Here is a 27,421-nt window from a genome sequence, read left to right as displayed (position 1 = left end):
TCCCTGGCTGAGTGCCGGTCACGAAAAAAAAAAAAAAAAAAAAAGATATGTCTAGAACTAGAGGAGAACTTAAAATGTATCTATTTCAATCCCCTCATTTTACAGTGAGAAAACTGCCAGAGGCAGGAATACTTCCTTAACCCAGTGCTCTGCCTGACTCCAGCAACATTAGTTCCCCAGGCAAAGCTGAGTTAGCAGCGACTAGAAAGGATGCACCTGCTGTCCTTCCAAGAAAGGGTGGAGGGGAGAGGCTTTGGTGGTGCCTGTTCCTTCTGGTGGGACATGGAGGACAGGTCAGGCCAGAGGCCTTCTTGGAGGCTCTGGAGAGGGGGTAGGGAAGGCCACGATATTGAGGCTTTTAGATTTCAAGGCTGATAGAAGTTAGAATACACGAGTCCATCCTCTAAAGTGGCAGAAAAACTTACCTTCTTTTCCTACTGGTTTTTGGGCCCTCACTCTCTATTCCTTTTATCCAAACCTCATAGAGTTTAACTAGGAGAGACCTTAGATGGTAGTTTGTCTCTTCCTTTTATTATAAGGAAACAGAGAAGGTGAAAGGAAAAATATCTTGCCCCATGGTCACACTGCTAGTGAGTATCAGAAAGAGGATGATTCCTTTTCTAGCCGGGATTTCTCCATTTATTATCCTGTGCTTGGACTGTGAGCTACATCTCAAATCACAAATCAGTACACACATACAATATAGACATAAGCAGTTTCTGAAATGATGCACTGATTTTTTTTCATATTCTGTTTGTACTCAGAGTATTTTGTTTTAGTGCTAGTCATGTCCTTTAAACTGGTTCCACAACTCACTCATTCATCAGTGACATCTTGCAGTATTAAAATCAATGAGCTGGATAACTCAGCTAGTTGAACCCAGGCATTTGCTTGATGTGATTCAGCCTCTAGGATAAAGCAGCTAGGAAAACAGAAACACTGTATCGCCCTCCCCCCAGCAAATGATGCATGTAAAACAAAGCTGAAGGGGACTGATGTAAAATGCTTCTGGAGACAGCAAATGCTTCTGCCCAGTGTGGCTGTGCATTTTGTTCACTGCACGAGGGCACTTGATCAAGGGGGTAAGTGGGGCTGAAAATCCTGCCTGTACTCCATGCTGCATACAAAGTTCTCCCCAGAGGCATTGTGAGGCCCATTGGATAGACATGGAGAGCTTCTGCTTCTAGAAGCCCAGCATGCATGAAATTCTTTTGAAGGTACCTGGTCTGTGGTGATTTTGTTCATTGTGATTATGGACTGAGGTGCACATTTAGCCCTAGTAAGACCAGAGATGTACGTTGTGAGAGACATGGAAAATGGTATGAATCACTAATTGTCTTGTGTGTGTGTATTCTCCCAAGAGGCTTTTTCAGATTTCTGCTGTGTAGGAGATGCTCACAGCAAAATGACTCTCAGGTAAATTTAAGAAAGATCCACTGCTGTGTCCAGAGATAACAGGGGAAATGCAGAATTAATATTTTCCCTTTTATTTTCTAGGAGGGCTTTTTCTGGTTAAGGTGGCCACTTTGGCTTAGGGATACATATAGACTTCTCAGTGCTACATGCAAGAAAAACATGGCCCAGAAGCTACATGACAAGGAGTCTTCTGATGAGGATGAAATTTTCAACAAGGGTCCAGGGCAAATGATTGGGGACAATTTAAAAATTGCATCTACAATGAGGAGATTTAAAAAACTTTTCATTATTATTATTTTTTTTTTGGAAGCTGGCCAGTAAGGGAATCCAAACCTGTGACCTTGGTGATGTAAGGCTGAGCTAACCAGCTGAGCTAACTGGCCAGCCAGACTGTCAGTTGCTCTTTTCAAGAGTAAAAGCCTTGGCAGTGTTCTTACCCTAGGGAGCTCAGAGAAGTCCATGTACATAGATATGCCTGATGAGGTTGAGGAAAAGAAGGTGCTCAAGAACAACACAGAATGACCCCATCCTGCCTCAGGCCATCTGCAAATTTTATTTTCTAATACTGGCTTCTCAGCATCACTTGTAAAATACGTATTTTTCTCATATTAAAATGTTTAAAATTCATAACCAATTCTAGCCATGTGGTAAGAAATTAAAATGTAAATAGTTAAATATTTATATACAAATAACAAGGGCCATAGGTAAGAAAAGCAGGACTGAAGATGGAATCTTTCATGGGAGCCAGTAGTCCCACAAGAGGCAATGCAGGCAAAGGCTGACCAGGGCTTCTCTCCCTCATTTCCCATATAATCAATTTCTGGGAGCCTTGAAAATATGTCATCCTCAAGGGGTGCAGATTTTTAATCAAATATCAGCTGTTTTGGTGCTCTCTTCCCTGGTTTATCAAGAACCAGTCACTTACAACAAACTTGACTTCCTGCCCACAGGGGATCATCCACCCTCTGGCCCCCTCTTTGGTCTTTGGTCTTCAAGGTTATCAGAGTATTTGGATCACTGAGCCTCCCTGCACTGTGGGGCCAAGTTCTTTCTTTTCTCCCAAGCCCTCAAACTCATACATGAATATGTGTCCTGCCTTAGTAAGGAGCTCTCTACTTTTACAAGCTGGTGGAAAATTCACATTGTTTTCTGTTTCTTTTTAAAAATCCAAACCCTTGTATAGCTAACAGGGAGGTGCTGGAGGGATAGGATAAAGAAGAATGCATGAGAGCAGTAATGTCCCAAGATTGCCTTCCACAGGCCTTTACTTCAGAAAACATATTGGTGGGGTGACATCTCCAGTCACATGCACTGCCCTCACCTCTCCTGACCCTACTGCAGGTCAGGTACATGCTGTTTGGTTCCCTCCAGCTCTGCCAGCACCACACCTACCCACTTCCTGCCTCACCCCACGCAGAACTATGGCTGCATGATTCCAAGTGACAATGCGAGAACAATTGGCAGAAGATGAAAGTCTTCCTCCACTCCCTCTTCAAAGAAAAAGCCATTAATAAATCACATTTAGTAAGTCAGTGAAAGTTAAACATATTAGTAAAAGTCTGAATGAACTAGAATTGATAATCCACCTATCTGAGCACAAATAAATGTTGGCGGTTTGGTAACATGGATGAAGAATGGTGCCAGCCACAGGAGAATGAGGTGGAGCCCCCCAAAGAGCAGCAAGACACACTGGAGACAGCCCATCAGTTCCTCATCTGGTTGTTCAGCTTGCTGATGCTGGGCAAGAGACACCTGTTCTCTTGACGCCTGCCCTGAGATGAAAAAGTTAGTATTTCTCTAAGTGGTGACTTCAGTGAGCCAAGAAATATTTACTGAGTTTAAAGTACAAGACTAAATAGTAATAATAATAGGAAGCAGCAGCAGCCCCAGCTACCAATTACAACTTGCTAAGTTGGTGCCAAGCCCTGGCTGGCTTAGGCATTTTGCAGTCTTAAATCATTTAGCCCCAACAGTCCATGGAAGCATAGCATTATTTATCATCATTTGGCCAATGAGGAACCAGGGCTAAAAGAATGTAGGTAACCTGACCAACTGCCCAAGGCCACACATCCATCATGATGAGTCAGGATCTTAGACTTGAACCCACTGTCTAACAGGCTGCTAGACTTCAAAGCCTCTTAACCATTACACTGCCCTACCATAGGGTATAGGGATATAAAAAAGTATAAACTGTGGTTGCCATCAAAGAGTCAGTAATACTGACGGCAGCTACTGTTTATTGAATACCAGCTCTGGGTCAGGTACAGTACTTGAATACCAGCTCTGGGTCAGGTACAGTACTAGGCACTTTAGTTTTATACTAAGTCATAAGGACAAACTCCCATGTCAATTTAAACTCTATAATAGGGCTGGGATATTGATTTTAATGAGTGTTGGACATAAGCAGGGAGCTGACAAGAAACCAAGAAAAGAAATCCTTGTACTGCTGGGCTTCCCAAGTCTAGACTGGGATTCCAGGCAACTCCAGTTCCTATTTTGGCATATTTACATTATTTAAAATTTGGTACACAAACTGAGGCTTAGATAATATTTTTTGTGTAACACTGTCTCACGTTTGTACAGTTATTAGTCTCAAATACTACCCTACCATATTTCTAAATTAAAACTCCCAAGAGAGATTCTGCTTTGCCCAGCTTGTCCTAGATTGGGCAGAGTTTCTGCCTGAGACCATAGTTTTCACCTGGCCAGCCTGTGGATGAACCATCCCTCCGTGGACCAGGTATGCACTCCTGGCTGTAGCCTGGAAAGGAGAGGGGTGCCAAGGGTCAGGTGGCACAAAACACAGCTACCAAGGGCTGCCTCTTTTTCCATCTTACTGACAGGCAAACTACAGCTCAGAAGACTAGCTCTTAACTGAGACCTGATTGATGGAGACAGATGGACACAAGGCCAACAGCTACTAAATCAATAAAATTCCTCACTGATTCTGATGAAACCTGTCAGAGAGACTTTTTAAAAAGATGATGAAATGAGGCAATGCATGGCTAGGGCAAAAATGATACAGAAAAGAAATGTAGCATTTCAGAGGAGGGAAGGTCAGGCGACAGAGGGAGAGCCCGTGAAGAAGAGGGACCTTGAGCTGGGCCTGGGTTATATGCCAGACACCGTGCCTTGTGCTGGAGAAAGAGTTGATGACTAGGACAGAGGCCCTTTTCTCAAGGGGCTCATAGACTGGGAAGAGAGACAGCCATCTGAATACCGAGAAGAACGTGTGTTAGACAGGACGGTGGCAGTGGACCAAGATGTGGCTCAGCTCTTGGCTGGCTGGAAAGGAGTAGATGTAAGGGATGGCTCAGAGGAGGAAAAGCAGAAGAAAGGTTTTTTAGCTGAGAACAGGAAGGAAAGGCATTCTAGACAGTATGAAGGAAGAGGAGCACAAAACCTTGGGGTGTGCTGGAACTGTGTGCAGGCTGGTATTCTGGAGCATGAAGTGCAAGGAGCAAAAGGCAATATGTGTAGCTGCACAGGTGACAGGGAGCCAAGTCTCCAACAAGAGACTCCTGTCACCTGGGAAATTCCAAGGGATTTAGGAGCTCTGTGTCAGGACTGGGACCAGAGACCAAATGTTAGAACAGAAGATGCTCCTAACACCCTATTGCTCAGGAAGTTACAAGGATTTTAGGAACTCTGTATCAGAAACTAGAGACAGAGACCACATATATATGTCACTCCACACAAGAAAACAGAAACCATTCTAGGTATTTCAAACAAAAAGGGATTTTATACAGGCAATTAGTGCTTATCACTGGAGGGGCTGGAGGTGGTGAAAGTTTGGGGGTGGTATGAAGGATTGTTATTTTACCACAGCTGATTTCCAGAGAATGAAAGGAGTCACGAAACTTCAGAAAACCACACTGATGTCATTGCATCCCCATGGTCCCCAGACTGGTGACTGGTGGGGGAATGTGGAGTCCAGCTGGCCACTACAGCCTACATGTCTGCTGCTCCAGAGGTTGACTTCTACTTCCTCTCCACCTTCCAGATTTCACATGAGTACATTTTATTGGTAGTACCCTGCTGGCAAGGGAGTCTTGAAGTGTAGTTCCTGAACTTCTGGCACCTACATAGACAGGAGTGGGAATGAGTGCCAAGAAGCAGCCAACACTCTGCAGCACACCTCCATATCCAGGTGTGGCAAGGAGGTGTAAGCTTATGAGTGTCCAAGAAGAGGGGTCTATGTGGAGTGACATGGTAAAGACCTTGCTAAGTCAGAGTCCCAGGAAGGTGTCATTATAGCTAGGCAACAGGTGAGGTGCAGGTTGCTGATGTCATGCAGTCATCCCCAGAGGTGATTGGAGAAATGTGTGGGATTGGTCCTTAGTTTGTTCTGGAATGTTCTCACTGGAATAAAAGCTGGGTCATCGGCAGGACATACAGTATCAGAGAAAATGTAGCCCCCATTCAAATGTGCTGCCAGAGAAAAGGTGTCCAGAGGGAAATACAATTTCTGAAAATATAGTCTATGGACTTATATCCTCAAACATCACTGGGATACTTATTTAAGTTGCCAATCCACAAAACCTCCCTTCCAACCCATGTGCCACCCCTCCTGAGTCAATCTCTGAGTCAAAGGGACATATTTTAACCATTTTATGCTCACTAAACTACTGAGGTATGATGCAGAGGGCAGGGAGGAAGCAGAGGTTCTCTAGCAGGAGATGAGGGTGGAGGAGACAGGCAGGGTGGTGCGAGGAAGACTGGATTCTCACCTTGGACTCCAAACACAGGTAATGCTGCCACTGCCACCCTCTCCCTGGAGTCAGGGCCTCTCACTCCTGGGGAGCATCAGGCTCTACTGGCTCTGGATCCTGACATCCCAGTGGGAGAGGCTGTTGAAACCTGGAGGATGGGAAGCAGAGGAAGCAGACCCATTCAAGAAGAGGAAAAATCTGAGGCCTGAAGCACAAGTGGAAACAGTGGTTGGAGCTGAGGCTATGTGTGTTGGAGGGTGATATTGGAAAGAGGGTTTGGCACCACACTGGGGAGGGTTTTGGCTTGCAGAGCTGAAGGAAATTCAGACTGTAACCTGTGAACATCTGCAGGCTTCATGTGTATGAGGGCAAGACCCCAAGGAGGGTGGAAAATAAGATAGAAGGAGACTGGGTCCTTGACAGATGAGCCACCAAACCAGCCCTGGACATCTTAACCAGATTGTTACATGAGAGTCAATTAACTTCTTATTTAACCCACTGTTGTGTTGGTCTCTATTGCAACAGCTGAACCTAATACCTAATAAAGGAGTGAGTATATAGGTTAGCTATTGCCACAACAATGCTACGTAACAAACCGTCCTGAAATTTAGTGGGTTGGAATAACGATTCTTGCAGGGCTGCAGGTTAGCCAGAATAGTTATGCTTTAATTCTGTGCTGGTTGGGTTGTCTCTCCTTCTCCTTGTGGGTCTGCAAATCAGCTAGAGTGGCTGTGTCCCATGTGTGTTTGTTCTGGAGCTCCGGCTGAAGAGCTACCAGGAGAAGCTCTTCTCATGGTGAAGGCAGAAGCCTACAAGGCAAGCAAAAACTCATAAGCCTCTTCAAGCCTGGGCTTGGAGCTGGCACATTTTCATTTCTGCTTCATACCATGAGCCAAAGCAAGCTACATGGGCAAGTCTAGAGCTAGCAAACTGCATTCCTCCCACTGTTGGAGTGAGCAGGAGTGAAGCCATGTCGGGACCTAAAACCACATGGGCTCTAGGCAAATTTTAAAGATATGATTTTTTTTCCTTGGTGTGCATTTCTCTGAGTTTTCTCTTTACCCATGGTTATTTGATATTTTGAACCTTGGTTATGGGACAAGATGACATTATTTACATGAATGTAAAGTTGTTTTCCAACCAGCCTGAAGCTGAAGACTTGCACATACTATCCCAGGGAAATCAAAGAAGACATCTGTAGGGAAAGTGAAGGAAAATGGCCAGAGCTCCTCAGATGTTCAGAATCTTGCCAAGCATTTGATGTAAATATGCATGTGCATGCAGGTGTTCCTTGGTTATTGTCTAATGTAATTGTGCATGTGCACCCAGGTGTGCTGGGTTATGGACTTAAGCATAAAGGACAGTGGCTCTGATCCACAGGGCCCCCCGCCCCCAAGATGCCCCTGGAGGGGGGCACAGGAAGGCTGCCACTGCTACTGGAGGCTGTTGATGCAAGTTGTTGCTGCCAGTGCCCCCAGGATGCCCTGAGAGGCCACCGCTGCTGCTTCTGCTGCTACAGCTGAGGACTGAGCTCACATCATCTGCCAATGGCTCCCAGGATCTTTCCCAATTACCTAGCTTATGGACCTGCATGTGAGGGGTCTGAGGACCCAGCCTGGCATGTGAGAGGTCTGGTGACCCAGTCTGTACAATGGGTTTGAAGGGTCTGTGAGCCCTAGCCCTAGCAATACAACATCAATAAATCTATGTTGATTCTACCTCTCCAGCAGGACCATGAGATAATAGCAAGGATGAGAATAGAAACCAGACATTCTTGGCAAGACTTTGCATCTGAGACCTTGCGTAAAGCCCTTGCCCCTCACTGCTTATTTCTCCCTACCTCTTGCTTTTCATTTCCCACATTCCACTCCCTCATCCCCCTCTTTAAAAACACCTCAGTAAATCTGAGTCTTTGAGATGGCTTTAGCCTGCCCAATCTCCTCCAGGTTTACCAGAGAGATAGGTTTGCCTAACATCTCTCCTCAGGTCACTGGGATTCCTGGATAAAAGCTGACTGCTATTTTCACAAACATTTGACTTTTGTTTGTTTGATTTTTTTCTGGGGGCAGGAAGTCAGACCCATGAGTTCGATATCATATTTTGGGGAGCCTCAGCCAGGAGCTAAGTGTGCCCTCTAACACCACGATGAGATTATGGCATGTGTGTGGATACAGGGAGGGGTGAGGAATGGGGGCCGATAATTCTAACCCATGTGTGATGAGTCCTGCTTTGGAGGTTACACGACCTGGGTCCACTCTTCTAGAGGTTATCAGGAAATGTAACATAGTGATAGGTAGTGTCTGTCACCGTGAAGACTCAACCACAATTCTCTATTAGATCAGGAACCCTAACAAGACAAGAATCACATTTCCTTCCTCTCCACATGGCCCCCCACTCCCTTCCCCTGATGCCTAGCACCAAGCCCTGCCCTTAGAGATGACTCAGGAATATTACTGAGTGAAGTTTAGACTGTTCTTTGATTCTCCCCATGCGATTCCTTATGAAATACAGACTGACTTCCTACAGTCAGCACATAGTGCTAAGTATTGTGCCTTAAGCTATAAAGAGACTGTGCCATTTGGAACTGGGATCTGTACCCATATCTGACATCAAATCCTGTCCCTGCTGTCCCATGGGGACCTCCAGAAGAAAGGGCTTATCCAAGGCTAAACACCAAAACAGATGAGTGAAATTTCTCCAGAGCTTGTTTGAAACTGGAACAATTCTCATCACCTAAACCATCCTAAGAGGAAGACTGTGTAAAGGCACAAACCTAGTCAGGGATCCACATGGACTTAAGGGCAATTTTAAGGCAATTGAGATTCACCAGAGCCCCCACTGCTCCACAAAGAGAGCTGTGATTAACCCTGAAGAATGCCACTGTTGTCACTGAATTCCAGGCATGGGCCATAAGAGTGGAGAGTGTATTTTAGGACAGTGATTCATGGTAAATTGTTTCCCACATGCCCCAAAAGGGACTATTCAATTTCAAGCTATCTGAGACCCAGTGGATAAAAGTGGGTGGGGAACCTAGGGTTGTTGCAAGGTGCCTTGCTTATGATATATGTGGAAGATTTCAGACCTTGTTATGAAAAGTTATGGCCTGTGGCTCTCCAGGCTGGGTACAGGATCACCTTAGTGGATTACAAGAGGATATTATGCAGCAGCTTTTAAAATGAGGCAGATTGCAGCCAGCTGCCAAAAAAAAAAGAAAAAAGAAAAAAGCAGACAAACAATCTGAGTCAAAGATGTGTAGGCCTTCACTTTGTTGAGAGAACAAGGTAAGATGTAGTTGGTGTGTATAGTGCACTGCTGTGTGCTGTGCATTATCTGTATAGAACTACATGGTCCGATACAGTAGCCAGTAGCCCCACATGGCTATTTGAATATATACATTTAAATTTAAATTAATACAAATTAAATAAAATGTAAAACTCAGCTCCTAAGTCATATTTCAAGTGTTCAAGCCACATGTCGCTAATGGCTACCGTATTACAGCATGATAGACTTTTCATCATTCAGCTCTGTTGGACAATGCTGGTGTAGAACACCTCTGGAAGGACACACAAGAAACCGGTAGTAATGGTGGCCTTCGGGGAAGGCAACTGGGGGCTGCAGTGCCATATACCTTTTTGTACCTTTTTTTTTTTTAAAGATGACCAGTAAGGGGATCTTACCCTTTGACTTGGTGTTGTCAGCACCACGCTCTCCCAAGTGAGCCATGGGCTGGCCCTCCCTTTTGTACCTTTTGAGTTTTATATCATATGCTTGGTATTATGTATTTTAAAAATAAATTTTACGGTCTTATAACACCAAGAACAAGGGTTCCATTCCCCGTACTGGCCAGCCACCAAAAATAAATAAATAGTTAAAAATAAAAATTTTTAGAAACAAAGGGGAAAGGTCTGGCCAGTTAGCTCAGTTGTTTAGAGAGCCACCTTGTAACACGAAGATGAACCTTGGATTTCTGTACCAGCCAGCCACCAAAAAGAAAAAAGAAAAAAACCCAAGCTAACAATTAACCAGCCATGTGACAGTCAACTTAATTCAGGAAATGTTTAGTACTTACGGCTGGCCAGTTGGCTCAGTGGGTTAGACCATGGTGTTATAATACCAGTGTCAAAGGGTTTGTATCCCTGTACTGACCAGCCACCAAAAAAAAAAAAATAAAAAAACAAGTTGGGAGATGCTGTAATGGTGGGTAAGAATCAGAGCAGCACCGAGGAAACTTGCTGCCGAGAAGGACATTTTGAAGGTTTTGCTGGCTGGAAGAGGTGCTCCTGGAATCCCACTCCTAGATCTTTCTTGAAGATTTGAAAAGAATTAGTTTAGGGCCATGGGGACACAGAAGGTCACACCACCTCTGATCTGTCGTCACCGTTGCTACAATAGGCTCTTTCCAGTTTGGCTACAACACTGGAATCATCAATGCTCCTGAGAATGTTACTGGATTTGGGTCTGTCTGATCGCTCCCTTGAAATGGAAAGAAAAAAACTCAGAAGTCAAACGGTTGGCATTAGAAAAGCAGATGTATTCAGCTGAAGGAGATGGTAGGCTATCCCATCTCAAAGATTTACATTTACTGAGGGGTTTTTAAAGGAAGGCTTGAGGGAATGGGATGTGGTAGCTGAAAAGCAAGAGAGCAGGAGATGTGAGTTACAAGGGGTCCGTTTCTATGGGTCAGGTACAAGGTCTTGCCAAGGCCTCCTCTGGTTTCTGTTCTCATCTTCACTGTTATCTCAGGACCCTGCTAGGTTTTGATTTGCACCGGTGTACTTGGCTGGTGCCCAAGGTCAGCTTCAGTCATTTGGCCTTGATCATTTCTCAAAACTCCACAAGTCTCAAAGAAAGAACTGTTAGCTTTGCAAAGTACTAATTAGCTTCTCAGCCTTGTTTTCCTACTTAGTGAGTAAGATAAGTCAGGGGATAGGAAGTAAGAGTAGAGAGAAAAAACTGTCTTTTTAAAAATCCTCCCCCCCTCCACAGCCCGGGCAGCTTTAGGTCCCAATATGGCTTCAGTACTGCTCACTCCAACAAGAATATCATAAAAAATTTCTCAATTACCCTATGAAAGAGAGGTCAAAGGACTCTCCCTCTGAGGTGTAGCTCACAACCCTCTGGTCTGTGTCTGTGGCCATTTTCTCTGTTGGTGGTACGATTGGCTCCTTTTCTGACTCTTCATCAACTGCTTTGGGCAGGTGTGGGGAAAATAGAATAGTTTAGTCAGGTCCCCTCGCCTCAGGTCTGGTTAGGGGTGGTGTAGCACATTCTTTGTAAACAAGTTGTGTGGGGGTGGAGTTAGTGTGCATGCATGCTTATGTATCTTTTTAGTTTTGTTGCTATTCTTGTGTGTTCTGCAGTTTGTGAAGCAGCGGTTGGCCAGCAGAGAGCTCACATCTAAAAATAGAGTATGTTTCCTTTGCTGGCAGCTGCTCAGTTTTTCTTTGGACTTTGCCAGTAGCAGTTTAGTGGAGTTTCTCTTTGGACTGCCTAGCTCTGAGATGACTGTGCTGAATAAAGACTACTCTTTCTTCACCTACGGCTCCAAGGACTTTTTCCGGTTACCTAGCTTGTAGACCTGCATATGAAGGGTTTGTGACCCAGTCTGGACAACGGGCTTGAGGGGTCTGTGAGCTCCAGACCCAGCCCTAACTCTACAGCAGGTGCAATTCGATGCTTATTGTCAAAGTATTGGCCATCATAGGTGGCTGCCTTATGGGATTCTGTAAATTAGCTAAGTCATTTGAAATGCTGGTCCTGGGCCATTTGGTTGTTGGCATCTTCTGCAGACTCTGCACAGGTTTTATGCCAATATACATTAGAGAGATATCTCCTACTGCCCTATGGGGTGCCTTTGGTACTCTCAATCAGTTGGGCATCATCATCGGGATTCTGGTAGCCCAGATCTTTGGTCTGGAAGTCATTTTGGGGTCTGAAAAGCTAGGCCCATACTTTTGGGCTTTACCATCATTCCAGCTGTCCTACAAAGTGCAGCCCTTCCATTTTGCCCTGAAAGTCCTATATTCTTGCTCATTAACAGAAAGGAAGAGGAGAATGCTAAGGAGATCCTCCAGCATTTGGGGGGTACCCAGGATGTGTCCCAGGACATCCAAAAAATGCAAGATGAGAGTGCAAGGATGTCACAAGAAAAGCAAGTCACTGTGCTGGAGCTCTTTATAGCCCCGAGCTACCAACAGCCTGTCCTCATTTCCATCATGCTCCAGCTCTCTCAGCAGCTCTCTGGGATCAATGCTGTGTTCTATTACTCAACAGGAATATTCCAAGGTGCAGGTGTTAAGGAGCCAATCTATGCCACCATTGGTGTGAGTGTGGTTAATATTACCTTCACTGTAGTTTCTCTGTTTCTAGTGGAAAGGGCAGGAAGAAGAACTCTACATATGATAGGCTTTGGAGGGATGGCTTTTTGTTCCATCCTCATGACTGTTTCTTTCTTATTAAAGAATGAATATAATGGGATGAGCTATGTCTGCATTGCAGCTATCTTGATCTTTGTGGCTTTCTTTGAAGTTGGACCCAGCCCCATTCCCTGGTTTACTGTGGCTGAACTCTTCAGCCAGGGACCCTGCCCAGCTGCAATGGCAGGGGCTGGTTGTTTCAACTGGACCTCCAACTTTTTGGTTGGACTGCTCTTCCCCTCAGCTATGTTCTGTTTAGGAGACTACATTTTTGGTGCAGTGCACAGGAGGTCAAGAAAGTAAAGGAGCCATTAGCCCCTTAGGAGGGGGAGGGAATGTGGCTACCCTCAGGTATGTGGTGCTCAGTGGCTGCTTTCCTGTTGACTGGGGTGTGACTGTTCCTCTCTGTACTGCGAGTCAACATGGACCAGGTACTCCATGAAGTGGCATGGTTTTGAGAATTGAAACAGAAAGCAGACAGGTTAGAAATGAGAGTACATGCCCTGGAGGCTGAAGAGCAACAACAGGTTTTCCTGCTTCTGACACCAGGGAAAATGATGAACCCATTGGTGAGCTGGGGGAGACTGTGTATCTCCTAGAATGACCTGTTCAACAGAACATGAAACATGAGCAGCCAATGGGACTGGGAAGACTGGTAGGCAACCCACAGGTGACCCAATTCACTACCTATGTCCATATACCCAGGTTGAATTGGTTGGCTTGGGGAAACAGCTTCAGCAGAAACATGGAGAGCCCCTGGCTGCCTGGCTGCTGCAGTTATGGGACCTAGGGGTGGATGGTGTGATGTGCTCTGGAGAACATGTAAATGCATGTTGCATTTGTCTGACATGCAGATGGCCTGCCGGGTGCCACATAAACCCAATAGCCTGCTGGGTGCCACTTAAACCTGAGAAAGCAAGTGGCCCGCTGAGTGCCACATAAACCCAAGAAAGCAGGTGGCCTGCGAGGTGCCACAAACCTGAGAAAAGAGTGCCACATGCAGATGGGGAGATGACCCAAGGTCGGGCGCCCCTGCAGAATTTCAAGTATGTTTTCACCTGGTGTCAAGGTGGAAAAGTTAGCTTCCATTACCATGTACCTGTCTCTTTAGCAGTGGTTACAGAATAGCCGCAGATATGCACAGGGGCAGAGCAACCACTCCTTGATGACATGGGTGGATACAGCTGTCCAAACTGTGTGGGCAAATGCTGGAGAACGGCCCAAAATTGTGAGTAAATGGCAAGCTTATGCCAAGCTGGTTCAAGTAATTCGGGAACAAGAGAGGAGGCAGCTAGATGCTAATAGCCAAGACAATGGGAGAAAGGCCCTGAAGACATTTCAGAAGTTTGGGAAGCACCCCTCCCATCACAGACCTGGAGGCCTAGGAGATCTGTTTTTCTGGAGGACAGACCTGAGGCACTGCTGCCCTCAGGAACCTGCTCCCTGCCTTCTGGCTGCTCTGACTGGAGCAGCCCTGCCTTGGGCAGCCCCAAGTGTGCTTCATGCAGCAGCTCTGGAGAGCACAAGCCGGAAACCTTGGTGGCATTCATGTTGTGTTAAGTTTGCAGGCTGGCAGAACATAAGAGCAGTGGAAGTATGGTAGCCTCCACCCAGACTTCAGAAGATGTATAGAAGGTAGAGACCTGCTGCAGGGGTGGAGCTGCTGCAGAGGTCATCTATGGAGCAATGTGGAGCAGAAAAGTGGGTCTGGAGCCCCCACAGAGAGCCCCCACTGGGGAAATGTCTAGTGGAGCCAGGATGGCAGCACTGCCACCAGGAGCCCAGAACTGTGGGGCTGCTGGCAACATGCAGCGCTAGCCTGGAAAAGCTGCAGGCACCAGGGCAGCTCAATGGGCTGCACCTGGCAGAGCTGTGGGAGGGAGGCTGCCCAATGCTTTGAGGGCCCAGATGCCCTATTGTGTGTAACGTTTGCCCCATTGGGTTTTGGATTTGTTTGCGGCCTGTTTTCCTTTCTTCTGGTCTATTCCTCCCTTTTGGAATAGGAATGTGTACCTAATGTTGTCTGTCCCACCACTGTATCTTGGAAGTAGATAAATTTGGTTTTGATTTTTACAGGTTCACAGCTGGAAGGAGTTTTGCCTTTAGTATCAGATGAGACTTTGGACTTTTGAGTTGGTGCTGGAACAAGCTAAAGACTTTGGGAACTGTTGAGATGAAATGTTACTAAATATAGCTGAAAGGATAGAGCTACAGGAACACGCCTCAAGGTGCAATAGGTTATATGAATATAAGGGTTAGTTATCCTCACTAAGGGAACATTGTGGAAGATTCTGAATGCATAGATTGCATGGTGAGGGACCCTGAAGGGGTGGAGTGTAGGGAAAGTGAATGTAAATGGTCAGGGTCCCTCAGATGTTCAGAAAGTTACTGAGAATTTGATGTAAATATACATGTTTGCTCAGGTGTTCCTCAGTTATTGTCTAATATAATTGTGCATGTGCACCCAGGTGTTCTCTGGTTGTCTGACTCCACCCAGGTGTTCCTGGGTTATCAGACTTAAGTATAAAGGATGAGTGGCTCTGATCCACAGTGCCCCCCACCCCTGGGATACCTCTGGGGGGGCCATGGGGAGGCTGCTACTGCTGCTAGAGACTGTTGCTGCCAGGGCCCTGGGACGCTATGGTAAGGCCACCACCGCTGCTGCTGGAGGCTGCCATAAGCTGCTGCTGCTAAGAAAGCTGAGGACTAAGCTCATGTTAGAATGAACCTGTCAACTCTGCCAGTGGCTCCTGGGGTCTTTTCCCAATTACCTAGCTCGTGACCTATATGTGAAGCATCTGTGGCCCAGTCTGTTCAGGTTTGAAGGGTCTGAGCCCTAGCCCAATGTTTGAGTCAGTTTTGTGTTGCTATAACAGAAATACCTGAGACTGGGTAATTTATAAGGAAAAGAGGTTTATTTGGCTTACGATTCTGGGACAGCTGCATCTGGCATGGGCCTCAGACTGCTTCTACTCATGGCAGAAAGTGGCAGGCAGCCAGCGAGTACAAGCAGATCACATAGCGAGAGGAAGCAAGAGAGAGAGAGAGAAGGTGCCAGGGTCGTTTTAAGCAATGAGCTCTTACGGGAACTAATAGAGCAAGAACTCACTCATTAATACTCCCCCCTCCCCCAGGGAGAGCATTAATCCATTCATGAGGGATCAACCCCCATGTCTCAATCAGTTTCCAACACTGCCACATTGGAGATCAAATTTCCACATGAGTTTTGGAGGGGACAACACATCCAAACTCCATCACCCGACAATGTCATTTATTGCCATTCTGATGAATATAGGGGTTCAAAATAGCCCTTAACTTCAAATACAGGAGAACAAAATTGCAGTTAAATTAAAAGGCTCTAATTTGCAGCCGCTCCCAGATATCACTCCAAATTTCCATTCCATATCTATAAGCTGGTTAATCATCAGAATCTGACCTATGACCCATCAAGCAAGACTGGAGGCATTCTGCTTCCACTTTTCAGAAAATTGGCTTTCTCCTCACTAAGACCCAGAGTTACGAAGTCCACCTAGACCTGCTCAGCTGGGAGACCCTTCCTCAAGGCACCACTTGGAACCAGGAAGAACTGTCCAATCGCACACCAGATGCCCTTTGTCCTAATGACTCCCAGATGCACCTCATTAACAACTGATGGGCAATATCCCACCCCTAGAGAAATTGCTGGGGGGCGGGGCTCTGCCACCTGTGTCATATAGCTCTGCTTTTTTCTCAAAAAAAAATTCAGCAGAGCATGAAGCAGACCACAAAAGCAACAGGGCAGTCAGCAATAATTGCAATAATCGGTTAGGAAACACTTAACATGGATTAGAAGGGTGATATTTCCCTAGAGAAAATAAGACTCCACAGCCTGAAGGGCACAGGACTCTTAGCTCAATGCTGACTTCATATTGAGGCAGCGGAGGAGGAAGGAGCAGGGGGAGGACTCCAGCCGGAGAAAGGGCAGACTGCCCGTTTCACCTGCCCGCACCAAGCCAAGCCAAGCGGGCTGGGTGTGATCCTGGCCAGTTGAGGCTCAGAGAGCAGTTAGAGACGTGGGAGGAGGAGGTAGAAAGAAAATGGTAAAAGTGAAAGCAGTACTAAAGAAAAGCAGTTACCTTTTTGTTTCCCAGCCACACACCAAGATGCTGTGGGAAAAGTGCAGGTTTCCCATTCAGGGAACCAAGATGTTGTGGGAAACTGCAAGTTTTGCCAGCTAAATCAGGGTCCTTGGTGTCTCAAAGAATTGGACAAAGGCGAAAAGCAAAGGACAGATTAGTAAGGAGAAAGTACACTCCAGAGAGAATGGAGCGGGCTTGAGTGATAGTGTGGCTCTAGAACCCGAGGCGAAATGCAATGAACAGTTTTACTTAGAGAGAATACACTCCATCCAGAGGATGGAGCCGGCTTGAGGGAAAGACAACAGCTCAAAGCCCCAACAGTTATATTGGCGGGGGGCCGTTGGGGGGGGCGGGTTTAACCCCTCACAGGTGGATTCATGTCATATGGCCATTGATAGTCTGTTGATTGTCACCTTAACTGGTGGGAGCTCATTGGTCCAACGGGATGGTGCCCTACGTGGGGGTGGAGCTCCCTATCTGTCTGTATTTCCTGTGGCTGTGCATACCTACATCTTCAGGGATGGGCTGTACTGGCTACCCTACTGACAAACAGCCAGGTTTCCTCTTGCCGTTCCTGTCCTTTTCTAATTTCCACAACAAGACCTTTCCGGGAGAAGTGAGGGTGCCCAGGACCCGTGGCCCAGGTCAGTGGAGCTTGCTTCCAAGAGTTGGCCTGTCCCCAGCCACCCCTGTGCACTCTCAGGACCTGCATATAGGGGTACCTCCCACCCCCGCCCGGCCCACACTCAGGCCCTAGGCTCCCACTTGACCGACACCTGCAAGTGTCAAGTGTCCAGAGCACGGTACCTGCCGACACTCCCCGCCTTGTGTTTCATTGGCTTCAGTCGCTACTTTTGACATTTTGTTCCGAGTCCATTTGAGAAAAGTGTCACTTCTACTATGGAAAGAAAACATACAATTACATGGCTGGAAAACAGGGCGGCCCCTGAGCTTCGCACCGCTTGGGGCTGATGGGCAAGTTGCATATAGGAGAGTGCCCAAAGGGACCTTAAGGTCCCCTGGTATAAGGTGCAGTCAAAACAAGTTTTCCTGAAAGCGTGAGAGGCTCCAATTAGGGCCCGGACTCTGTCCGCCAGGCTGCGCTGATGCCCTCGGGAGGCAAAGGTCGGGCAGACGGTATTGGACCCACTCACAGTGGGCAGCCTTCGGCTGAGGGAGGCGAAGGGACAGCCCAAAGTCACGCTGATGGTCCCGAGGCCGAGCGAGGCCAGGAACCCAGGAGACAGGAGCTGGCCTGACGCAGACCCGCGGCAGGCGGGCGGTGCGGTCACTGTCCGCCCGGCGCCGGTGGCCTCGCCTCTCCGTGCCGGGCTGGCGTCCTAGAGCCCCGGGGAACCCAGGCCGCTCAACGGCTCCGGCGCTCTGCCCTCTCCGGATTCCGAGAGCGGCTGGCCCCGCCCGTGGCTCCTCCCGGCCCCGCGATTGGCTCCGCGGCCGGGGGCGGGGCCAGGGCGCCGAGCCAACGTGATGGCGTCAGCGCCGCGGGCGCCGCTTCCCGGTGTCAGTGACCAGGCGGCCCCAGCGGCGGCTGGCGGGCTCGGGGGCGGCGGCCGGCGGGCTCGGGGGCGGCGGCCGGCGGGTTCGGGAGCTGCTGCAGCCCGGAGCGCTCCCCGCCCCGCTCACCGCTCCCTTCAGTGAGTCTCGGGGGCGAGGAGGGCGGTGCTGGGGCTGCGGGGCCGCGACGCGAACGGGCGGTGGGCCCCCAGCCTTCTCCGTGATCCCAGAGCCCTGGGTGCCTTGAGACTGTCGGGCTTCAGAGCCCTCGACCCTTCCCAGCCGGTGCCCGCGCCCCGCCCCACCCCGACCCTAGCCTTCGGCCCGCACTGCCACTGCCTGCCAGTCCCCTCCATTCCCACCCGTGATCCGATCTCAGCCCTTACCCCCATCCGCTCACCACCGCTCTTGCGTAAATGTAGCCTCACTCGTGACCCCACGTTACCCCAGTTCCCACCCCGATTTCAGCCACATCCCTTCGCCTTCCCCAACACAACTCATTCTCACCCCCCAACTGCAATTCTAGTGCTCCACGCAGACCTTCCCTAGACCCACCATTCTGGTTTCCCCTTTTCTGGCTTAGCTTTCTTATCCCAGTCTCCCACACCTCCCTGCTCAGTTCCCCAGGGTCTGCTCCTCCCAAACCCCCTACCTCTGTCCTCCTCTCATTTAAGACCCACCACCAAAGTTGGTGTCTTGTACAGCTCTCCCCTTTCTTTTCGATATCTCCGATTTCAGGCTCATCTCAAGTCTTACATGTGTCTTCTTGTCTTCAGACTGGACCCCTAACTTCCTAGCCCACCACATACTTCCTTTCCCTCTGCTATCCTGAGGACACCCATTCCTAAGTCTTTGCTAAACAGCCACCAACTCTTGCTGCCTCAGTTCCTATCACCCACACCCAATCTTATTAAAAATGAGATCGCTATGTCCTTTCACCTCTGCCGTCCCCCCACAACTCTTCACCCCAACTCTGTGCCCATTCTTCCCTTGGCACAGCTCCCATTAAATCTGAGAACTTAGCGTACAGTCCCCTGCCAACCCCACCAGCTGCCTCTCAACAGCCAAATCTAGGTGCTTGGTCAGAGACAGGCAGTTAGAGATTAAGCAGCTTGATAGGTGTGCACAGGGCTTTAGGTGGTAAATAAAAGGGGGGAACTAGAGATTCCTCCCCCCACTCTTGGGTTAGGGGTTTTTCCTGGTATCTGGCCCCTGAACCTGGGGATCATGTTTCTGGCATTCATATTGACTTACTTGTGCTGGCTTCTGGTGTCATTCGAATACCTGGGAGGTGAGAAATGGCCACTGATCGGCTCACTCAACCCAGGGCTGGGACACTTCCTTTTGGGTGGTATTCTGGCCCTGGAGAATCTCCGGGAGGTTCTGTGTGGAGATGGCTATGGTTGCAGAGCCTTGCCTGTGTGCATTGTCCTGGCACTTATAAATTACTCTCTCCCAGTGCTCCTCCTTGCCAGAGCTGATTGTAGATCAGTCCTAATGCTGAATATAGGGGCTGTGATGGGTACCAGAGGTGATGTTACATGTTGTGAAAAGCATGGGCTCTGGGGAGGCTGAGGCCTGGGTGGGTACGGAGGCTGTTGAATTGCTGCTTCTTTTTGCGGACACTGGATCATTGAGCTTTGGCCATCTGGGTTCCATGAACACAGGGAGCTGAGTTATCTCAGAGTAGCTGAGGCAGGGCGACATTCCTGAGGTACCCAGGACCATGCTCAGTATTTATAGTCTCCTAGGGATTTTTGGTGCACATTTCTTCCAAATTCTGATGACCTGGCTTCAGAAGTGTCAGCCATTTGACAGCAGTTATGAAGGCCCCTCCCCACTGTCTTTGCTTGCCATTTATAGTCATATATGACCCTTTAAAACTTGAATGTCGTTCTACCTTCCCATTAAGGTAAGTTACTATTATATCTGAATGACTTTCAGCATATTGGCAGCTTGGTTTAATAGGAGGAGTTCTGCAGTGACCCCACCACTTAAGAGTTGTACACCTCAACTTCCCACAGTCTGTGAATGGAGATACCTGCCTTGTGCCTTGCTTTTATTTTATTCATCAATACACTCAACAAGTATTTTTTGAGTCCCACCGTGTGCCAAGCACTGTTCTAAGGTACTAGAAACGCAATAGTGAGTGAGTAAGGCAAAGTTCTTATTTTCATCCATTCAGAGTCTTGTCCATAGAATCCTATGGAATGTAGGACAAGAATATGGGGGAGATGGGTGTTATTGGATAGAAGGAAGGAGGGAGGAAAGAAAGATAGCCAGTATTCACTGACTTCACAATTCTGCCCTCACCCACTAGCCCCTGGTTTGGGAATCACAATCTAGAAGTTTCTCGTCCTCCAGCTGGTATTTAATTGCTTCAAAGACCTGGTTTCTCTCCGCACCCCACCCCAATCCTACCCTTCCTAGGACACTTGTCCAGGAATCCAACTTTCTTCACATGGAAGGAGGTGCTTTTTACTTACTCAGCACTCACATGTCTGAAAGATCAGCTGCCTTTCTGAATCAGAAGATAAATTTGTCATTCTTTTCCAACTGAAAAAACATGACTCATCAGTTGGTATAGCAGCTGGATGGGTTCGTGCAGAAGAGGGAAGGCTGTTGGGAGTGCTTGAGAAGTCCCTAAGGAGAAGAGGTTGCTGTTTAACTGATGGATTGAGTGTTTTGAGAGCGGTGAAGCCAGGTTATCTATTTCTTCTTTTAATGTAAGTCTCTTTCTTCTCTTTTTTTTCTTCCTTGGTTTCCGGATGAAGTAAAATTGGGCATGCACAGAAGGCCAAGCAGTATAATGAAGAAAAACAACAGGACAATTCCTTCCTAACTGTGTTGGAGCATTTAAGGAAGGATAGCTCTGAAACTTGGGTACCATGGAAAGCTCCTGGACTCAGCTGGTTGCAGCTAGAAATCTGATTAACAAGAGTGATTCTTACTGGTTTTAGACTTTATTTAATAAAATGGATTTTCTGAGTACCTCTGAAGACTCTGTCAGTAATAGTTTACCTGAAAGTCTTCAAGCCAAAGACCTGAGACAGTTTGATCCAGTGAAAGGCACAGGAGTTAGAATGAAGAAACCAGAGAATTTTGTCCTTTACCTGAGGCTCATTTCTACTGTACCTCAGTTCTCTCCTTTGTAAAACAGAGATAATCATCCGTCTCTCACAGCATTGTTATAAGAATTAAATGAGGTTAGAGAATGAGATCAGAGCAGCTTGCTTTGTTCACTCTGGAGAGCTGTGGAAGGGTGAGTCAATCCATTGGGGTGGAGGTGAACTAAATGTGAGTTGGGGTTTCCTAAATGGCAGAAGTCACCTTTCCCCTGTTGAATTTTCACCAGTGATGTTTGAAGAGCCCTTTGGTTGTGCTGCCCAAGTTCTCCTTACGCCCTTCAGCATAGGTCTCCTTGAAGTCACACCTCTCTTCGGTTTGGTTCTTGGTGTCAATGAAGAGTATTCTGAGGACAGAAAGTGAAACCAGTCCCATATGATGGTTCATTTGGGGTCTGGGCCAGCCAGGTGGATGATGGCGTGCTGATGCAGTAGGCAGGAGACCCAAAGCCTTGTTCAGGCCCCACCAAGTGAGTTCTTATGTCACTGATGTCAGATTCCTGCCTCCCTGAGCATGATAGAACAGACTCGAATAGGTAGGGTGCTTTGGATTCCTCCAAAAGTGACCTGAATTATGGCCTGAACCCCAAAGTCTTGGTCCTATTTTGTGAATTGTCAATTGGCTCTTCTCCTGTATTCCTCTGAGCTGTGTCAGTCATTTTGTGGCTTTTCTGATACTTTGTTTTAGGTGGCAGTTCCTTGTCTATTGTCTGGCTCTGCTCTGATCTCTTTTAGCTTCAGTTTACTTTTGTTTTTTAGCAGACTTTGGCCAGAGCACACACTTACTGATAGTTCCATCAACCCCCCCCCCTTAATACTCTATTACTCTGAGCTAATTAGATAATGAGGCCTTAATGGACCCAAGCTATTATTCAGATTGCTGGGGTCTAAGCCCTCAGGCTCCTGGCCTTGGAGCTGGCTGAGGGAAGGGCAGCTTTGGAGCTTCAGGGCTCTGTCTGGAAGGGCAGGCCTGCGATGCCTTAGACAGCTGGAATTGTGGATTGGAATTAGAGCCCAGGGTCTTGGAGCTAGGGAGCCTGGACGTTGCCTGCTGGGCTGCACAAGGGTAACTTTGAAGCAGCCCAGCTTCCAGGACCAGGCTGTTTCCCAGAGTGACTCTGTTTGACCACAGCACACACCCCTTTTCTGGTGGTCCTGGTGGCCAGAGCATGGAGCTGGTCTCCAGAGGAGGGTCCTGGAATCCCTGGGGAGGTGGGAGCAGAGAATGCAGTGAGGGGTGAGGCAGGACCCTGCGCTGCAGCCAGAGACAAGGGCTCTTCCTGGTGTCTGTGGCCCCTTGCACAGAGCTGGGTCTACAGGGGCCACTCTCCACTCATACCTCCCTCCTTCTTCATGGCCTGGCTTAGGGAGGTGGGCTGGCTCTGGGTCCTGATTCTGTCCTGTTTACCCTCTGCCAACCCCAAGTCAGAGACTAAATCAGCGTCTTCCACCACTAAGGGACACCCTGTCCAAACCTCATGCTCCAGGGCTCTCCTGGAAACCTTTCCTGCCAGACTGGCCTTGATGTTCCCCTGCACCCCCTGCCCTGGGCCCCCAGCTGAAGTGTCTTCCTCCCAGCCCAGCCCTTGCATCCTAGCTCTGAGATGATGGCACTCACTCAGGAGTCTGGGTTTCCCTGGAGCTGGGGCTGGCCTCGCCCTGGGGGCTGTGGTAGGGCCAGGCCACTATCAGCCCTGGGATCTTGGGAAGGTCTTTAGCCTGGGTCAGCCTCCATTTCCTTATCAATCCTAGGGTGATTAAGAGGAGTAGAAATGAGGCCATATGTATGTAACATTTCCTTGGTTGTGTTAACTTCTTTGGCATATAATTATTTGAGAGCAGAGACAGCCATAACCATTTTTTTGTTGTTGTTTGTATGTTTTTGGTCCCCTGATGGTCAGCAGGAGCTGGATATTTATTTATTTATTTATTGTGACTGGTAAGGGGATCATAACCCTTGGCTTGGTGTCGCCCGCACCGTGCTCAGCCAGTAATTGCACTGGCCATCCCTATATAGGATCCGAACCCGCGACCTTGGCGCTCCCAGCGCCGCACTCTCCCGAGTGAGCCACTGGGTTGGCCCTGGATATTTATTTAAATATAAATGTGGCTGCCCAGCCCAGGTCTGCCCAAGTTGCTGGGTTGGGGTCAGGCCAACCAGCAGCCCCATCAGGCTCATGCCGAAGCCCCACCCATGTCCTTGAGGAAGCCAGGCTGCCCTGAGGGATTTAACAAGGTACTGATTCAGCTACTCTTGCACACTCATTTAGGCAATGGCATTGTGGGGTTACATATACTGTTCCGTGCTAGGCCTTTTATGCATTCTTACTCTCCATCTGAGAGATCTGGTACTGTGTCCTAGCATGCCTAGCTGGCGTCAAAGGACACAATTAACAACAAATTTAGTTAAAGATCTCTATGGCAGCAGCACTTCATTCCATAAAATAGATTAAGTGTGCCACTGAGCTGAGCAAAATGGGTTGAAAAGGGCTGAAGACAGCAGAAACAACAAGAAAGCAGCTCAGTCATATCAAAGTTACTTTTCTTGTATGGTGGGGACAGGAAGACAGAACAATAGAAAAATAACTGACTAGTTTACATCAGGATACTTCTGGCTCTCTCTTCTGTGTGAGGATGAAAGTGAAAGGAACTTCATTATCACATCTATTGAAGATTTTTTTTTTTTTTTAAGATGACCAGTAAGGGGATCTTAACCTTTGACTTGGTGTTGTCAGCACCATGTTCTCCCAAGTGAGCTAACGGGCCATCCCTATATAGGTATCTGAACCTGTGGCCTTGGTGTTATCAGCACTACACATTCTCCCAAGTGAGCCATGGACCAGTCCCCCCACTGAAGATTTAAACTGTCCTGTTCAGGAAATTGCCTGTTATCTCTTTCTCCTGATTTCTCAGAATGTCAGACCACAGCCTAAATGACATGGAATTTAGCAGGGATGACTCCATTTTGATTTTTAGTCCTGTCTGTTGGGGCCTAGTGTAGGAACTTCATCCAAAACAGCAGCCTCCTATAATTTTTATTTAACATTGGTTAATGGCATATTATGATTAGAACCCTCAGTGGTCCCATGTAGACATGTCCCCGTGATGCTCACGCTAGATCCTAACAGCCTGAAGGACAAGTGCACCAAGAGAGCCCTCCTCTTTTGAAGCTGTTCTGGTTGTACTTTTTGTAAGAACCCAAAAGCCCCAAGGGATCACACCAAGGAATGTAAGAACCCAAATGCCCCAAGGGATCACACCCTGATCACATAAGTCCTTCTCGGCCACACCCCATCATGGTGCTGGTTGCCCTTCTACTCTCCTTCCCGCCCGGTGCGAACCATGCGGTATGCTAAGTAGAGATTGTATTTTAAGCCAATCAGCCTTCCCTAAAAGCCCTATATATATTTGTGTGTGCCGCCTAATAAACGAGCTCTTTCCGGTGGATCGTCAACTGGTGTCGACTCGTCCTTTCACTTTTCACTGCTGAGCTGGCAGATGTGGGACTGGGACAGGAGTGGGGTGGAGAGGCAGAGGGGCTGTTGCAGGGCCCAGGTCCTGAATGTGAATTGTGAGCTCCTGCTTCTGGTCCCTGCAGGTTCTTGGCACCTTCAGTTGCAGTGTCCCCATCACACCCTCAGCTCTGTATTTGAATCAGCCTTTCATCCACGCCTCCTGCTCCCCCACCCTCCCAATCGCACAGGGCCCTGCCTTTCTGTGCTGCTTTTGGTGTGGAGTAAACAGCCCTCACCACCCACTCTGGACCCTCCTGTTACCAGGCCCAGGTCCAGCTACCTGCCCCCTTTCAAAAGCAAACCACTCAAAAGTCAAATGTTGGTGAACATGGAAGTCGGCTTTTATTCAGGAATACCAGTGACCTGAGGAGAAATGTTAGGCTAGCGCATCTCTCTGGTAAACCTGAAGGAGAATGGCCAGACTAAAGCCACCTCCCAGACTCACATTCACTGAGGGGTTTTTAAAGAGGACGCTGAGGGAATGGAACATGGGAAATGAAAAGCAGGAGGGCGGGGGACATGAGCTGTGGGGGCTCTGTGCAAGGTGCCAAGTGCAAGGCTCACAAAGGCTCCCTCTGGTTTCTGCTTCTGTCCTTGCTGTTATCTCAGGGTCCTTCTGGAGGGATGGGATCAGCATTGCTTTATTGATGTCTAACTTGGTTTCTCGGGGTCTAGATAGTTCACGCCTCCTGGCAAGTCTGCAACTTCAGGCTAGCTGCAAAACAGCTTTACATTTATGTAAATAATGTCATCTTGCCCCATAACCAAGGTTCTAAATATCAAATAACCTCTGCAGCCAGTTAAGCTGACTGTGCTCCTTTCTTTGTGGGGGTCCGGTGTGCAATGGCTGCAAACAGCAACCTCCTCAGTATTGTATGCAGCCTGTTGCTTGTATAGGTTAGCACAGTGGCCAGGGTTCACATAGGCCAAGTCATCATGTCCATCCACACCAAACTGCAGAACAAGGAGCATGTGATTGAGACCCTACACAGGACTAAGTTCAAGTTCTGTGGCTGTCAGAAGATCCACCTCTCAAAGAAGGGCTTTACCAAGTTTAATGCAGATGATTTGAAGACATGGTCATTGAGAAGCGGCTCATCTCAGATGGTTGTGGGATTAAATACATCCTCAACTGTGTCCCCCTGGACAAGAGGCGGGCCCTGCTCTCATGAGGGCTTCCACTGTGCTGCCTCCTCTATACTCATGCCTGCTAATAAATCCTACTTCCTGTCAAAAAAAAAAAAAAAATATATATATATATATATATATACATATATCTCAAATAACCATGGGAAAAGAGGGAACTCAGAGAAATGCATGCTGAGAAGAAAACCGTGTCCTTTTAAAATTTTCCCATAGCCCATGCTGTTTTAGGTCCCATCATGGCTTCAGTCCAGCTCACCGCAACACTAGGAGGAGACCCTGGCTGGGAAATGAGTTGGAAGCTGGCTCATCTGGCTGCCATCTGTCCCTGCAGGTGTCATGTGATTCACCTCAGGAGCTGCTGCACAAGTGGAAATGCTCTCAGTGGTGGAGAATGGACTGGACCCCCAGGCTACCATCCCAGTAGATGGGCAAGGAAGGATCATGGGTTGGGAAGGGCTGCAGAAGACAGCCATTACACTGGTTTTTCTCACTTTGAAATGAATGAGCACTGTTTGGAAAGACAGGCCTCAGGCTGAGAAAAAGTTATCAAAGAAACAGACTCTGAGTGATACCAGAGGAGAGGGATTCGGGAAGTCGGATAGCTGACCTCAACCCACCCTGTCCTCCACCAGGTTCTTGACTCTGCCACAAGAAAGAATTCAAGAGCAGAGTTTGAGTAGAAAATGAAAACAGGTTTAATGTAAAGAATAAGAAATACACACTTCACAGAGAAAGTGTGGGCTGGCTCCAGAGAGAGTGAGCAGCACCCCTGCCTTCTTCCTGGATTTAACTTTTATAATTTGGCTACCTATACATATTCGCACTATCTAATGAATATTCATCTAAGGAGGTAGTTCTCAGTTATGTAACAGGTTATGTAACATAGCCTTGCACATGCTCAGTGGTCTCTTTGGAGCATGCTCATTGATCAAATTCCACCGAATACACTTATAATAGTGGAAGGTCATTCATAAGATAAGCTTCTTTCTACTGAGTATGCTCAGCCACTGGAATTACATAAACCTGCCTCCCGCAGTCTCAGTCTCAGTCTCCATGTGCTTGTGCTGAAAATAGGTGCAATAAGCAATAGTAGCTCAGAACTCAGAGGAGGGGCTTGAGTCCTGGAGGAGTGGTTTCAGACCTGGGGGAGCGGCCTGGAAACCGACCCCAAGGAAAGTGAGCACCTCATATCTCAGGAGGAGATCCTGCCCTTTCTAGATCATCTTATTGGTGATAAAATGAGAATTTATTTTTAAAAATTGCAAATTTAAGATAGCTTACCTGAAGACCAAGGATTTCCATTCAGCTCTTCAGCCCTCTGCCCTTAGGCTGTGATTTGGTCACAGTTTGGCCATGCATTGAATTGGTCAGAAACAGATACTCCCAGGCACTGGTTTATTGTTTCGGTAATGGGGATAAGTTGGAGGCTTACATATACCTTTGAATATTTATTGTTTT

At 47.7% G+C, this 27,421-nt stretch overlaps 1 long non-coding RNA gene, 1 other non-coding gene and 1 pseudogene across 2 annotated transcripts; all 3 read left to right on the top strand.

The window, feature by feature from the left end:
- The first annotated feature begins 10,464 nt into the window (after positions 1-10,464).
- Positions 10,465-12,847, top strand: LOC134384142 (solute carrier family 2, facilitated glucose transporter member 3-like; annotated as a pseudogene).
- Positions 12,848-18,214: 5,367 nt separating this feature from the next.
- LOC134385133 (uncharacterized) lies at positions 18,215-21,395 on the top strand. Its single transcript, XR_010024277.1, has 2 exons — positions 18,215-18,317; positions 20,952-21,395. It is a non-coding gene; the product is annotated as an uncharacterized LOC134385133 (long non-coding RNA).
- Positions 21,396-25,607: 4,212 nt separating this feature from the next.
- Positions 25,608-25,740, top strand: LOC134385361 (small nucleolar RNA SNORA70). The gene has a single exon (XR_010024342.1). It is a non-coding gene; the product is annotated as a small nucleolar RNA SNORA70 (small nucleolar RNA).
- Positions 25,741-27,421: the final 1,681 nt, after the last annotated feature.

The sequence above is a fragment of the Cynocephalus volans genome, chromosome 8, assembly GCF_027409185.1.
Source record: "Cynocephalus volans isolate mCynVol1 chromosome 8, mCynVol1.pri, whole genome shotgun sequence".
Classification (NCBI taxonomy): domain Eukaryota; kingdom Metazoa; phylum Chordata; class Mammalia; order Dermoptera; family Cynocephalidae; genus Cynocephalus; species Cynocephalus volans.
The sequence above is the reverse complement of the archived record's forward strand: the minus strand, read 5'-3'. Positions and strand labels throughout refer to the sequence as shown.